Source organism: Papaver somniferum, unplaced genomic scaffold (genome assembly GCF_003573695.1).
Source record: "Papaver somniferum cultivar HN1 unplaced genomic scaffold, ASM357369v1 unplaced-scaffold_35, whole genome shotgun sequence".
Classification (NCBI taxonomy): domain Eukaryota; kingdom Viridiplantae; phylum Streptophyta; class Magnoliopsida; order Ranunculales; family Papaveraceae; genus Papaver; species Papaver somniferum.
This window is the reverse complement of record NW_020645971.1, coordinates 4,423,498-4,435,224: the sequence shown is the minus strand read 5'-3', so window position 1 is coordinate 4,435,224 and position 11,727 is coordinate 4,423,498. Positions and strand designations below refer to the sequence as shown.

General features: G+C 35.7%; 1 long non-coding RNA gene across 1 annotated transcript; it reads right to left on the bottom strand.

Moving 5' to 3' along the window:
- Positions 1-10,468: 10,468 nt before the first annotated feature.
- On the bottom strand, positions 10,469-11,129 carry LOC113342212. The gene is made up of 3 exons (XR_003356512.1): positions 11,064-11,129; positions 10,839-10,898; positions 10,469-10,709 (listed from the first exon to the last, which is right to left on the bottom strand). It is a non-coding gene; the product is annotated as an uncharacterized LOC113342212 (long non-coding RNA).
- Positions 11,130-11,727: the final 598 nt, after the last annotated feature.

Sequence of the window (11,727 nt, the reverse complement as noted above, 5' to 3'; positions counted from 1 at the left end):
ACCCATCAGCTTATGCAACATCTCATATAAGATCATCTCAAAAATCATGACAAACAGGATGAAACCTCTACCCAACAAATTAATATCCCCATGGAAAGCTTCTTATGTTCCTGGTAGAAATATAATGGACAACACAATCATTGCTCATGTAGTCATACAATACATGACAACTACTCAAAATAACAATGGAGCTATGGCAATAAAACTAGATATGTCCAAGGTATTTGATAGAATGCAGTGGAAATTCATCATCAACATTCTCAAAAGACTGGGGTTCTGTAGATGGGGAAAAATGATTTGGTGGTTTTTAAGGAATTGAGGAGACGACCGTACGGATGAGACTCCTCGAACAGAGCGAAATGTTAAACCTCACACAGATGCACCGCTGCAAAGGGGGTGCTTTAGATTCGAGAGATCAATCTTTAGTACTCCGGCCTAAATCAAGACAATGACCGTTCCAGAGTAAATTCGGTCACAAGAGAGGATGGGTTGATCTGTAGGAGGGAAGCTGGGAAATGTATGGAATCAATGGTAATAAAAGATTGTGGGTGTGTGAATTCTGAATATGATAAGCTCTGAATGATTGAAATTTCTCAATTGATGAGTTGATGATCTCGTGGTGTCGATGAGACGTGAGATTGATAATACTGTTGATGTTGATGATTCAATCATGATTCAGAGACTTATTTATATTGCTGGAATTTTAGACACCATGATCCCATAAAGTGTGACAGTTGATGGAATCAAGGAGTGGGGAAGTGGAGATCGTGTTTGAAACCAGTTGCCCAACGTGTGGAGACTTGGTCGATTTTGCACCCACTACCTCGTGAATTCCTTCAACTGATTGCACGACTTGCTCACGTTCCATCGTGTGTTTGAACACACGTGCCGTAGACCGCCAGACCAAAACCCTAAGTGATATCCCCCAAAGTGACACGATTGACGTCTCGTGGTATGTTAGTCAATTGATGACTTCGTGGTTTGATGGGACGATGAGTCCATGTAGTTGCTGAGTTGAACATGATGTTCTGAAACTCATGAGTTGAACATGTCATGAGACAGAGGTATAGTTCTTACGATGAAGCGAGCAAGTATTGCTCATTCGATGGATCGTTGAATATTGATTGTTGAACCAATATTCCTTGGTTTGAGTAAATTTATCATCTGAGCAAGTGTTGCTCATGTGATGAATTGTTGAATATTTGATCGTCTGAGTATGTGTTGCTCATCTGATGGATTATTGGCAGCGTACCAAAAATATTAATTAGAATACTGGTCGTTGAACCGAGCATAATTAATAAAATTAATGACATGAGGTCGTCGTAAAATTATTAAGGTTGGAATCTGGAATGATGATCCTTGGATTCAGAAACCCTAATTTGATCAATTGGTGATCAATTCATGGTTCGTCAGAATTTTAACCATGGGATGAAGGAGGGAGCGACTACATGGGACCGTGGATCAACCATGTAGTTTCCATATGATCACGTGAGCAAAAACAAATAACTCCTGAAGATTTGACGATTTGTTGGTGAAAGAATGATTGAATGCTGGTTTAATCATTTATTCGAAAATGCTCATCTGAGCTTTAGGTGAGGAAACCTAATTAATTATGACGGAGTGAGGGACCGACCATGGGGTCATGAAACCGGCTCTGGGTAGTCACGTGACCGCCTGATGATCACTTCATGAAAATCCAAAGTGTTTGGAAGAGTCTTGGACCTAATACGTGCAATTGTGCAAATTAGGTCAAAATTGTGAAACTTGATGGTACCAGCTTCTGTAAGCCAAAAAGCCAATCTTAGTCGGTCAAGATAGAATGATCGTGTCCCCAAGGCGTCCGCGTCTCAGTCCTGAGAATTTTGATATTTTCTGGCATGCAATTGAGCATCCATTCGAGAAAATATGCCAAAATTAGGGTTTGACGAAACTGAGGAAAACACCATGAGATGATGGAAAATAATTATAAAATAAGGAATGAGGAGGCATGGGACCGCCGAGGCCAAGGCATGGTCGGACGGTCGTGGCCACGGTCCCGTGGTGCCTTTTCCTTAATTTTATAATATTTTGATGATTTTATGAAAAATATCATGGATTTAAAGAGTTTTGATGAATTTAGGGAGTTTCCCTGAAGTGAAGGAGTTTCATGAGTTCAAGGAAGCCAAAAATATTAAAATAATAAAAACAAGGGCGTGTGGGTCCGTGGGAGGCATGGCCGGTCGCCTAGGGCCCGGTCCCACAAGTTTTCATTATTTTTTAGGTATTTTTTTCATGATTTGAGGGAATTTTTCCTAATTTGAGAGAAATACCATGAAATCAAGGAATTTGATAAATTCAAGGAAGATAAAATAATAATAAACTAAAGGGGCGTGTGGGACCGGCTAGGGCATGGTCGGCCGGCTAAGGCCCGGTCCCACAAGTTTTTCATAATTTTATATTATTTATGTCCTAATTTTTGCAATATACCATGAAATCAAGGAGTTTTTTCATGAAATCAGAGAAATAATAATAATAATAATAAAATAATGAGGAACCATAAGGTGTGGGGCCGGCTGGAACCAAGGCATAGACGGTTGGCCAATGGTCACGCCCCACACTATTTTTCCTTAATTTTATATTATTTTCATGGGTTTATGAAAACACCATGAAGTCGAGGAGTTTCCTCGAGACGAAGGAGATTTGATAAAACGAGAGAATTTTCATCAAATCATGGAAAATAATAAAAATGCATTAAAAATATAAAACCGGCCTGGGATTGACCACAACACGGTCGATTGGTCGTGTGTCCGTGCTCCCAGCACCCTGGTCAATATTTTTAATTATTTATTATTTTTCTTCCCTATTTTGCATAGGTTCATCGTTTCGTTGTATTTTGAAATACTCGTTCGTGCAGTGACTGTTAGTGCATTGTCGTTGAATACACTTTCACCATATAAATCGAGGCTTACTTAGAGGTAGCTCAGACGCCCAGTTGTTGATTATTTATTACTAATTGTGGAATTCAGTGGAGAATAATTCACAAAACTGAGTAATAAGATGTTTATGATTAATTCATAGGATTAGCTGAGGATTTGACTACGAATTCAGAATAATAAAGTGAGCATTACCATTCCATGGGATCGTAGATTTGACCATAGAATCGGAGTAATTAAGATTTATCTATTACCATTTATGAGACCAGTTGTGGATTCGATCATGAAATCGGAGTAATGAGATAGTATAGTTATTGCCATTCTATGAGATCAAGCCGTGGATTCGATCATAGAATCAGAACAATTGTTATTGCCATTCCATGGGACCAGTCATGGATTCGACCATGGAATAGGAGCAATAATAGATTATTCGGGGAATTCAGTAGTGAGTGTCACGGTAGAATTAATCTTAATTAGGAATAATTAACTTTGTGGCTCTATACTAGCAGAGCAAGCTGTCTAGGAGTATTAATTATCCCGATATGAGCTTGTCGGTAAGTCATATCCTTTATTTAGTCAGGGTAAACTCGTTGTTTATTCCTGAAGACATTATCGCTCTATACTAGCAGAGCAAGCTGTCTAGGAGCCGTCCATCTCGTGATACTATATAGAAATAATCACCGAAAGTGTTCAGTATTCATGAGATATGTCGTTGTCCAGTCGTGAGACTACATATCTACATGTACTCCGAGAGAAAGTACTCTCCGTTGAGGATTCGATGAGAGACCCGTGTCTCAATACTCACGTCTGATTGCTGGATCAAAGCTTCGTATAATTATGAGTTTGCGATTTTAGCCCTTGTCGAAAATCCACCATCTACAGGTTCTCAGAAAAATGGTGTCAACTGGTAAACCAATGTATCTCCACTACAACAATTTTTATTCTCCTAAATGGGTCACCAATTGAAACTATCCAGCCAATAAGAGGTTTAAGACAAGTATCCCCTTACCTGTTCATCTTATGCATGGAAGGATTCAGCAGAATGATCCAAGCCTCAGTTGTTAACAAGAACATAAATCCTATAGTCCCAGCAAGGAGAAGCCCACCAATCTCCCATTTCTTCTTTGCAGATGATTGCATTCTGTTCTCCTCAGCTAATGTGAACTCCATCAACAATCTCAAAGGTATATCATCAACAAATTCTGTAGAGTCTTAGGCCAGATGGTGAATTTGAATAAGTCAAGTCTTCACTTCAACAAAAAGTTAAAGGAAGAAGTTAAGCAACGTATCTGCAATATCCTGGACATGAATATTATGCCACTGGAAGAGAAATATCTTGGAATCAATCTCTTCATTGGAAGGAAGAAAACCAAATGCTTCAGCGATATCCAAGACAAAATGCAGAAAAGACTTATACAATGGAAAGCTGGGATAACTATTCAAGCTGGAAGGAGCATTCAAATCCAATCAGTCACCAACTCTATGGCTCAGTTTCAAATGAGTTGTTTCATCCCGCCTCAACAAAATATAAACAACCTTGAAGCTATACAAAGAAGATATTGGTGGAACAAGAAACAAGGAAAAGGAGGTTACTTCAAGTCTTGGGAAAGTGTCAGCATTCCAAAAAGATGGGGAGACTTATGTTTCAAAAATTCGAAAGTTTTTAATGAAGCCATGGTCACCAAATTGTCCTGGAGATTAGTTCAAGAAAAAGACAAGAAATGGGCTGAAGTTCTGAAAGCAAAACATTTCAAAAAAGAGGATATTCTTCAGGATTATATTTCAAGCAATGGAAATGACATCTGGAAAGGCATATGCACTGGTATAAATTGGGTGAAACAATTCCATATATGGAAGATTAGAATTGGGAAGAATGTTTATGTCTTCAGGGACAATTGGATAGAAGGGTTCACTGCTCAACAAGTTCAACAAAATTTCTCCACTTATAAAGAATATCCTTATTACATGAGAGTGAATGAGCTCATTGATTCTCATACCCAAAGTTTGAATATAGATTTGCTTCAGAAATACTTCTCTCAGGAACAGATGAAGAAAATTTTAAACATCAGGCCTTCCCGACAGCAAGAAGATAAAATTTTATGGTCTTTAACCAAAAGTGGTCCTTTTACAGTTAACTCCACATACAAGGGAATTCTATGTCAAAAGAATCAAAACCTAGATAGCAAGGAAGAATAAGCAAAATTTTGGCTCAGCATATGGAATCTACAGATTCCTCATAAGTGCCAATTATTCTTGTGGAAAGTTTCTCATGATATAATCCCTATGAATGAAAGATATGCTAGATACACTGAAATTCAGGAAGTGCAATGCCAAAGATGCAACACAGAAGAAGAAACTATCACACATCTGTCGATTCAATGCACTTTGAATGCGTTATTTTTTTTTATTCAAAGACAACTATGCTAGAAATGTTTGGAATGCTGTTTTTCCAGAGATTCTTTAAGAACTCAGCAGTGTCACAGATATGCAACAGTGGTTAAGAAGATGGTCCAACCCTGACAATAACATCTCTTTTCACAAAAAAAAGCTAAAATAAACCTTATAGTCATTACTATGTGGTTTATATGGAAATCCAGATGTGAGCTGATCTTCATCAATAGCAGATGCACAAGCTCAAGTTTGAAGCACAGGAGTATAACTTTCTGCAATGAAAATAAAATTCACATAAACCCTAGTGCTAATGTGAATCAAGTTGCTAGAAACTTGAATGACAGAAATGGGGTTAGCTGCAGTAGTAACAATAACTGGATTCCACCTCCTATAGGAAAACTAAAAATTAACATTGATGTATCTATTTTTCCTGATCATTTTATTGCTGGTATTGCTCTAATCATCAGAGATTTTACATGGAGGATGGTAGAATCCTGGACTCTGGTAGAAAGAGCTAGAGATGTTGCTCAGGCTGAAGCAATAGCTGCTCTGAAAGCTCTTCAGTGGATCATCCAGTTACAACTGCAGAAAGTAATTGTGGAAGGAGACAACAAAAAAGTCATGGAAAGTATAAGTGGAACTCATATTACAACCAGATGGGAGGATGCTAATGTTATCAGGGATTGTGAACATTTAGTTAAGTTTTTAGGTAATGTTCAAGTGTTTAGGAGTAGAAAATGTAACCAAGTAGCTGATCTACTTGCTAAGTATGCTAGAAATAATAATTATGCTAGGAAATGGAGTTCTGAACTTCCTATGTGTGTCTGGTCTAGATTAGAAATTGAAAAAGGGTCCTGTAATGTTTAACTTTGCTGCCTTTGAGCCTTAACGAATTTCTCTTTATGTTTTCTTTCAAAAAAAGAAAAAAATCAACACCCGAAAATGTTAAGATGATAAGAAAAAATATATATGAAATTTAATATGATACTGATTTTAACAAAAACAGAAGACAATTGAATCATTTTCAAAATATCATCATCACTAATGTATTGAATATATATAACGAATTATTAATTTACATTTCATATGGGGTCTACATAGGTAATCAAAAATATATTATTTTATAATTTTAGCGTATTATTAATTTTGCACGTTGTCCCTGACTCGGGACCGGCTAAAAATGAGAGTTTATTAAATAATCGAGTATTGATTAATGGAGTTTCTACTGTGGATAGTTCTCGCTACACTAAAGTTGCTAGTTCTCGCTTCAGTCGAGAAGAAAATGGTTCTCTAGTTCGATATTGGATATCAGTTGCAAGAGATATAGATTTCAATTTAGCTAATTTTAATTTATGGGATACTGTGTTTCAAAGGTTTATGCCGTTAGGTCATCTAGATCCAAGAAGAACAAATGTGAGGCTTCAACAAAGATTTTGCTTTATTATTAACGACGTGAGAAGGTATGCGTAAATTTTGTGGATGATTAAGGGGGATCATCCTGCGTTGTCCATCGATGAACTAAAATTAGAGTTGATATGAAATTTGTTGAAGGCAACAGAAGAAATTTTAAGCATGATGAATGCTATCAACTCTATAAGATTCAAGTGGATGGTTCAATTTTAATTAAGTGTTATGTAATGCGATAGCTTCTTTTAAGTTAAATGTTGAAACTTAATGAAATATAAAACTAGTTTCGATTTATAGTTTTCATTAATAAAAACAAATAGATTACATTAGAAATATTTAAATTAAATTACATACATAAACTACTCATTTCCTGACCATCTCCTCCTTCACCATTAAAGATCCAATTGGTCATGCTTTCTGGATCAAGAGTGTTGTTCAACATATCAGAGATTGAGTTGTTTGAGACTGACTTGGTGGTCGAGTCTCTTCTGTATCGTCATAATCTTGAAAAGTAATGGGATCACTCGTGCGAAGGAGAACATGATAGCAATCTTGAAATATTTTGGAGTGCGTGAAATGCTGACGTGGTTGAGGCAATTGAGGTAAAAGGAGTAGATTGCCTAACCGCTTCAATGTTCAAGCCACCACCAGGAGTCATAGTGTCAGTTTGGAATTGGTTAAAACAAACCTCTAGGAGTTGTATCCATGTAAATGACTTCATCACCCACACACACTTAGAGTATCTAACACTACATTTGGAATTAAAAAAAAATCACTAGATTCTGCATAGAACGACTTCTCATACTTCTTTGACCACTTTCGCTTCCACAAATTCCACGAATTTAATGACTTGAACCTCCAGGACTCGTATCTTTACCACCAAAACTCATACCTTTACCACCAGGACTTAAGTGTGCACTAGGACTCGTATCACTACCACCATGACTTGTACCACCATTGCCGGAATTACCCGGAGTACTCATGTCAAACATCATGCTTTCTCGTCACTCTTTGCATCTCACTCAAGTGGAATCTCTAAAATCCATATAGTGGATCATGATAATCGTTCAACTGGGTCTGATACTACTCCGCTGTAGCATATATCCCCTAGTATGGATAAGTCTATTTGAGTGCACTAGGAACAATCAGAACAATAATAATATCTCCAGACATATATGGAGTCTCTACATCACAATTCGCAGGCTAGAAACCAATCTTTGAAATTGAAAGAACGTCAGAAAAGTGCAGCTGATAATGCTACATCTGATGACGTTCAAAAATATGAGTCAAATCATGGTAATACTCAGCAATTGCAAGATGGAAATGACTGGCAGCAAGTAGGGGATAAAAATAAGGGTTCACCTTTTAAATTTACTCCGCTTGTAGATGATTTACTCAGTTCTGAGTTGGTTGTACATTGTAATACTTTTGATGTTCTTACCAGCGAATTAGGCCTTACTAATGAGAATATTAGTGAGGATATGGAGAATGTAACGGAAAAAGAACCAGAGAAGGATATTGTTTTTTCTGAAAGGAGTATTGGTTCTAAGGATTGGGGGGAAGTGGATGTTGATATTGTAGCTCGGAGAGAAGCTAAAAGATTAGATAAGAAGGCTAAAGGCATTCTAACAAGGCACAAGACCAAGCACAATCCAGCTTGAATACAAAAACTATAAAATCCAATTTGGATTTGGAGAATTCTAGCGGTGTTTTGGATTTGGATGGTGAATCCAATTTGTATACGGACAAGGAAATTCAGACCCCGTCAGGTCATTTGGGCAGTGATGGGCCTGATGTACCAAGATCGGATTTGGAAATAAAAAAGGGGAAAATTAGGTTCAGGCCCCATCCATGGATAACCCATAATATGAGGCCCTTAACTAAAGGAAGTTTAAATCTAGATCCCGATTTATTAAAGGACCTTGATACCCTTATGAATATTTCCAAGCCCATAATTAAATAAAATTTAAATCTAGACCCAAAATTATTAAATCTAGGCCCGAAATTATTAAAGTACAGTGCGAATGTAAGCATAAGTTACACATGCATATGGCATGTGTATCCAGAAGTTACACATCCTTATGGCATGTGTAATGCAAAGTTACACTTATATATATATGCAAAAAATAGACATAAAAAAGAGAACATAAAAAAAATACATGTATTACTTTAATATTCATTTACAACATTTTTTTAACATGTGCAACTAGAATTTACACATGCATCTGTCTAGTGTAATCGAGAGTTACATATGCATCTATCTAGTGTAATTGAGAGTTACACATGCATCTATCTAGTGTAATTGAGGGTAATATTAATAATCAACACCTGCAGATTGACACACCAATCCAAAACACCAATTGATCATCATATTCTTCTCTGTCATCTCAAGTCTTACGCAAACATACCTCCTAACTCATCTGCTCGGAGAGGGTAACCTGTAAAAAGATGGATAAACCAATATTTATGCATGGAAAGACTGACTGGTATTCCAGTATCAGACCAGAACATAAAAAAATTTGAATGTATGACATAAGATATACAAATCTTAAGTTTTACACATATAATTACCACATGTAACTAGCAGTTACACATTCAATTGGCATGTGTAACTCGCAGTTACACATCCAATTGGCATGTGTAACTAGCAGTTACACGATTTCAGAATTTTGACATTTTTGCAGCCTAGTTAGATCGAACTAGCTAACAAGAGAAATCACAAAACATAAGAATGTTCATAACATGAACCTAACCCTAACTTTATTGAACCTGTGTTTACCATGTCAGTCGCCGTGTCGATGCAAAAACATGTATACCCTTCTATATAGTAAAATATTTGACCATAATTGTTATACCAGTGCTCATTCTGTATAGTAAGTAAAATCCAAGCTTTGATTCAATAATCTAAGAAACATGGCAACATCATTATATGAAAGAAGGAAAAGCATGAGCAGAAGAAAGATAACTATACAAGTAAAATCCCATATTTTCACCAATCAAAAATTGATTATTTGTATAAAAAAGGTTTGCAATCATGAAATATAACAAGCAGTGAAGAACTGATAAAAAGAATTAAGGTTCAATACCTTAACAGATCAAGTAAGATCCACCACCATCACTATTGTAAGAGGGGAATGAAGTAGCTGAACTAGAAATACAAGCTGAAATAATCATTCAAGAACAAAAAGTAAGTTCAGATTTTGGTCAACAAACAAAAGTTAAAAAATTTGAAATCAAGATAACGAAATCAAGATAAAACTGCTCTAAAAAACTACATCAAAATCAGTATGTGTAAGTAAAAGTTACACATCTAATTAGCATGTGTAACTACAAATTACACATCTATTTAGCTTGTGTAACTAGAAGTTACACATCTGATTAGCACGTGTAACTAAAAGTTACACATACATTTAACTTGTGTAACTAGAAGTTACACATCTAGAAGTTACATACCGATTTCATGATCACAGACCAACATACTATGTTGTTTGTGCAGTTGCTCCATCAAAATTACCAATTGGTGTCTTCATATCACTTTCTACTTTATTTCAGACCTCTCTCCTAAATCTTTCAATGAAACAAAAACATTTCTTAAATAAACATTACACATCTTTCACAATTGCTTAAATAACATTTCTAAGCCCGCGTCTGACAAGCATTATTCAACAGTTGCTAAAGTTCAGCAGTTCTTAGGAATATGAATCACAAATATAAACATACTATACGCAAATCAACTATGCACGAAGTAGTTTCTTCTACCAACTAAAACAACGATGATTTTCACATATATTTGTATCAAATTGAAAGCATTACAAGTCCACGTCCAGTATTAACTAAACATAGGAGATAAAAAATTTGTATTCTCCACTACTATTAGCTCATAGACAGTTGAAGGGTTAGGAAAAACTGTACATAATAAAACTGAGTGCACCACCGAGACCAGAATAGCATGTCATGTGAAAGAAAATTTGTATTCTCCACTACTGCTAGTCCTCCCACCTACAAACATCAATTGAAAGAAAAATAAATATTACTCTCAATCAAATACTAATTAAACCACTTTGACAGATCTTAAATACAAATTGAGTTCATACGAAAAAACATACTCCTAAATCCAGCTATACATACCTGATTTATAAAATTGAATCCACATACTCCTAAATTATTCTTCAACCCAACTGAAAATCACTTAATCAAAATGAACAAAACAAAAATTAAATTATCAAAAACAGATCAAGATTGGTTCCCGTAAGAAATTAGATTGTGATAAAACTAAATCAAAATTGAAATCGAGAATGAAACCAAAATCGAATCAAGAATAATTACTAACAACAACTAAAAAACAAATCGTACCTTGATTTTGTTGCTATTCTTCCGAAACAGTGATGATTCTTCTTGATCTCAGAAATCAAAAGAAACAACAACTTCAAATCAGAAAACCTAACATGGAGTAGCTTTGAAACAACAAACTAGAATCAATTGAGAATTCGTAGATTGATGATCAGTTGTTAAATAAATTTGAACCAAATCATTCAGATCTATAAATCCATTGAACAAAAATCGATTAAATCAATTATTGAGATATCTTCGAATCAACTGAAAAATTCATATTTAATCGACGTAGATCAAATCTATTTATTTCAATCGATTAGTCCATTGAGCTATTCAATCGAAATCATCAACGGAGATCCATAAGCATCGTCATCTGAAATCGATGAAGCTAAACTCGTTTTCTTGTTCTCCGTTAAACTACGACGCTGACAATCTGAAACTGAAAACCCTAATACTCTTCAGAGCAAAAACCAGAGAGATAAAGTGATGTTGATGTAGAATTTTTGTTTGGATAATCAGGATATTTGTTGTAAATATTAGATCTAGGTTTCGAAATCATTTTTCATTGAGAATTTCGATTAGGAATTGTTTCTCGGACTGGTTCTTCATCCGAGAGAGAGAGATCTAAAGAAAATTAGAGAGAGAAACTGAAAAAGAAAATGAAACCAAAAATGAAATCTACGCC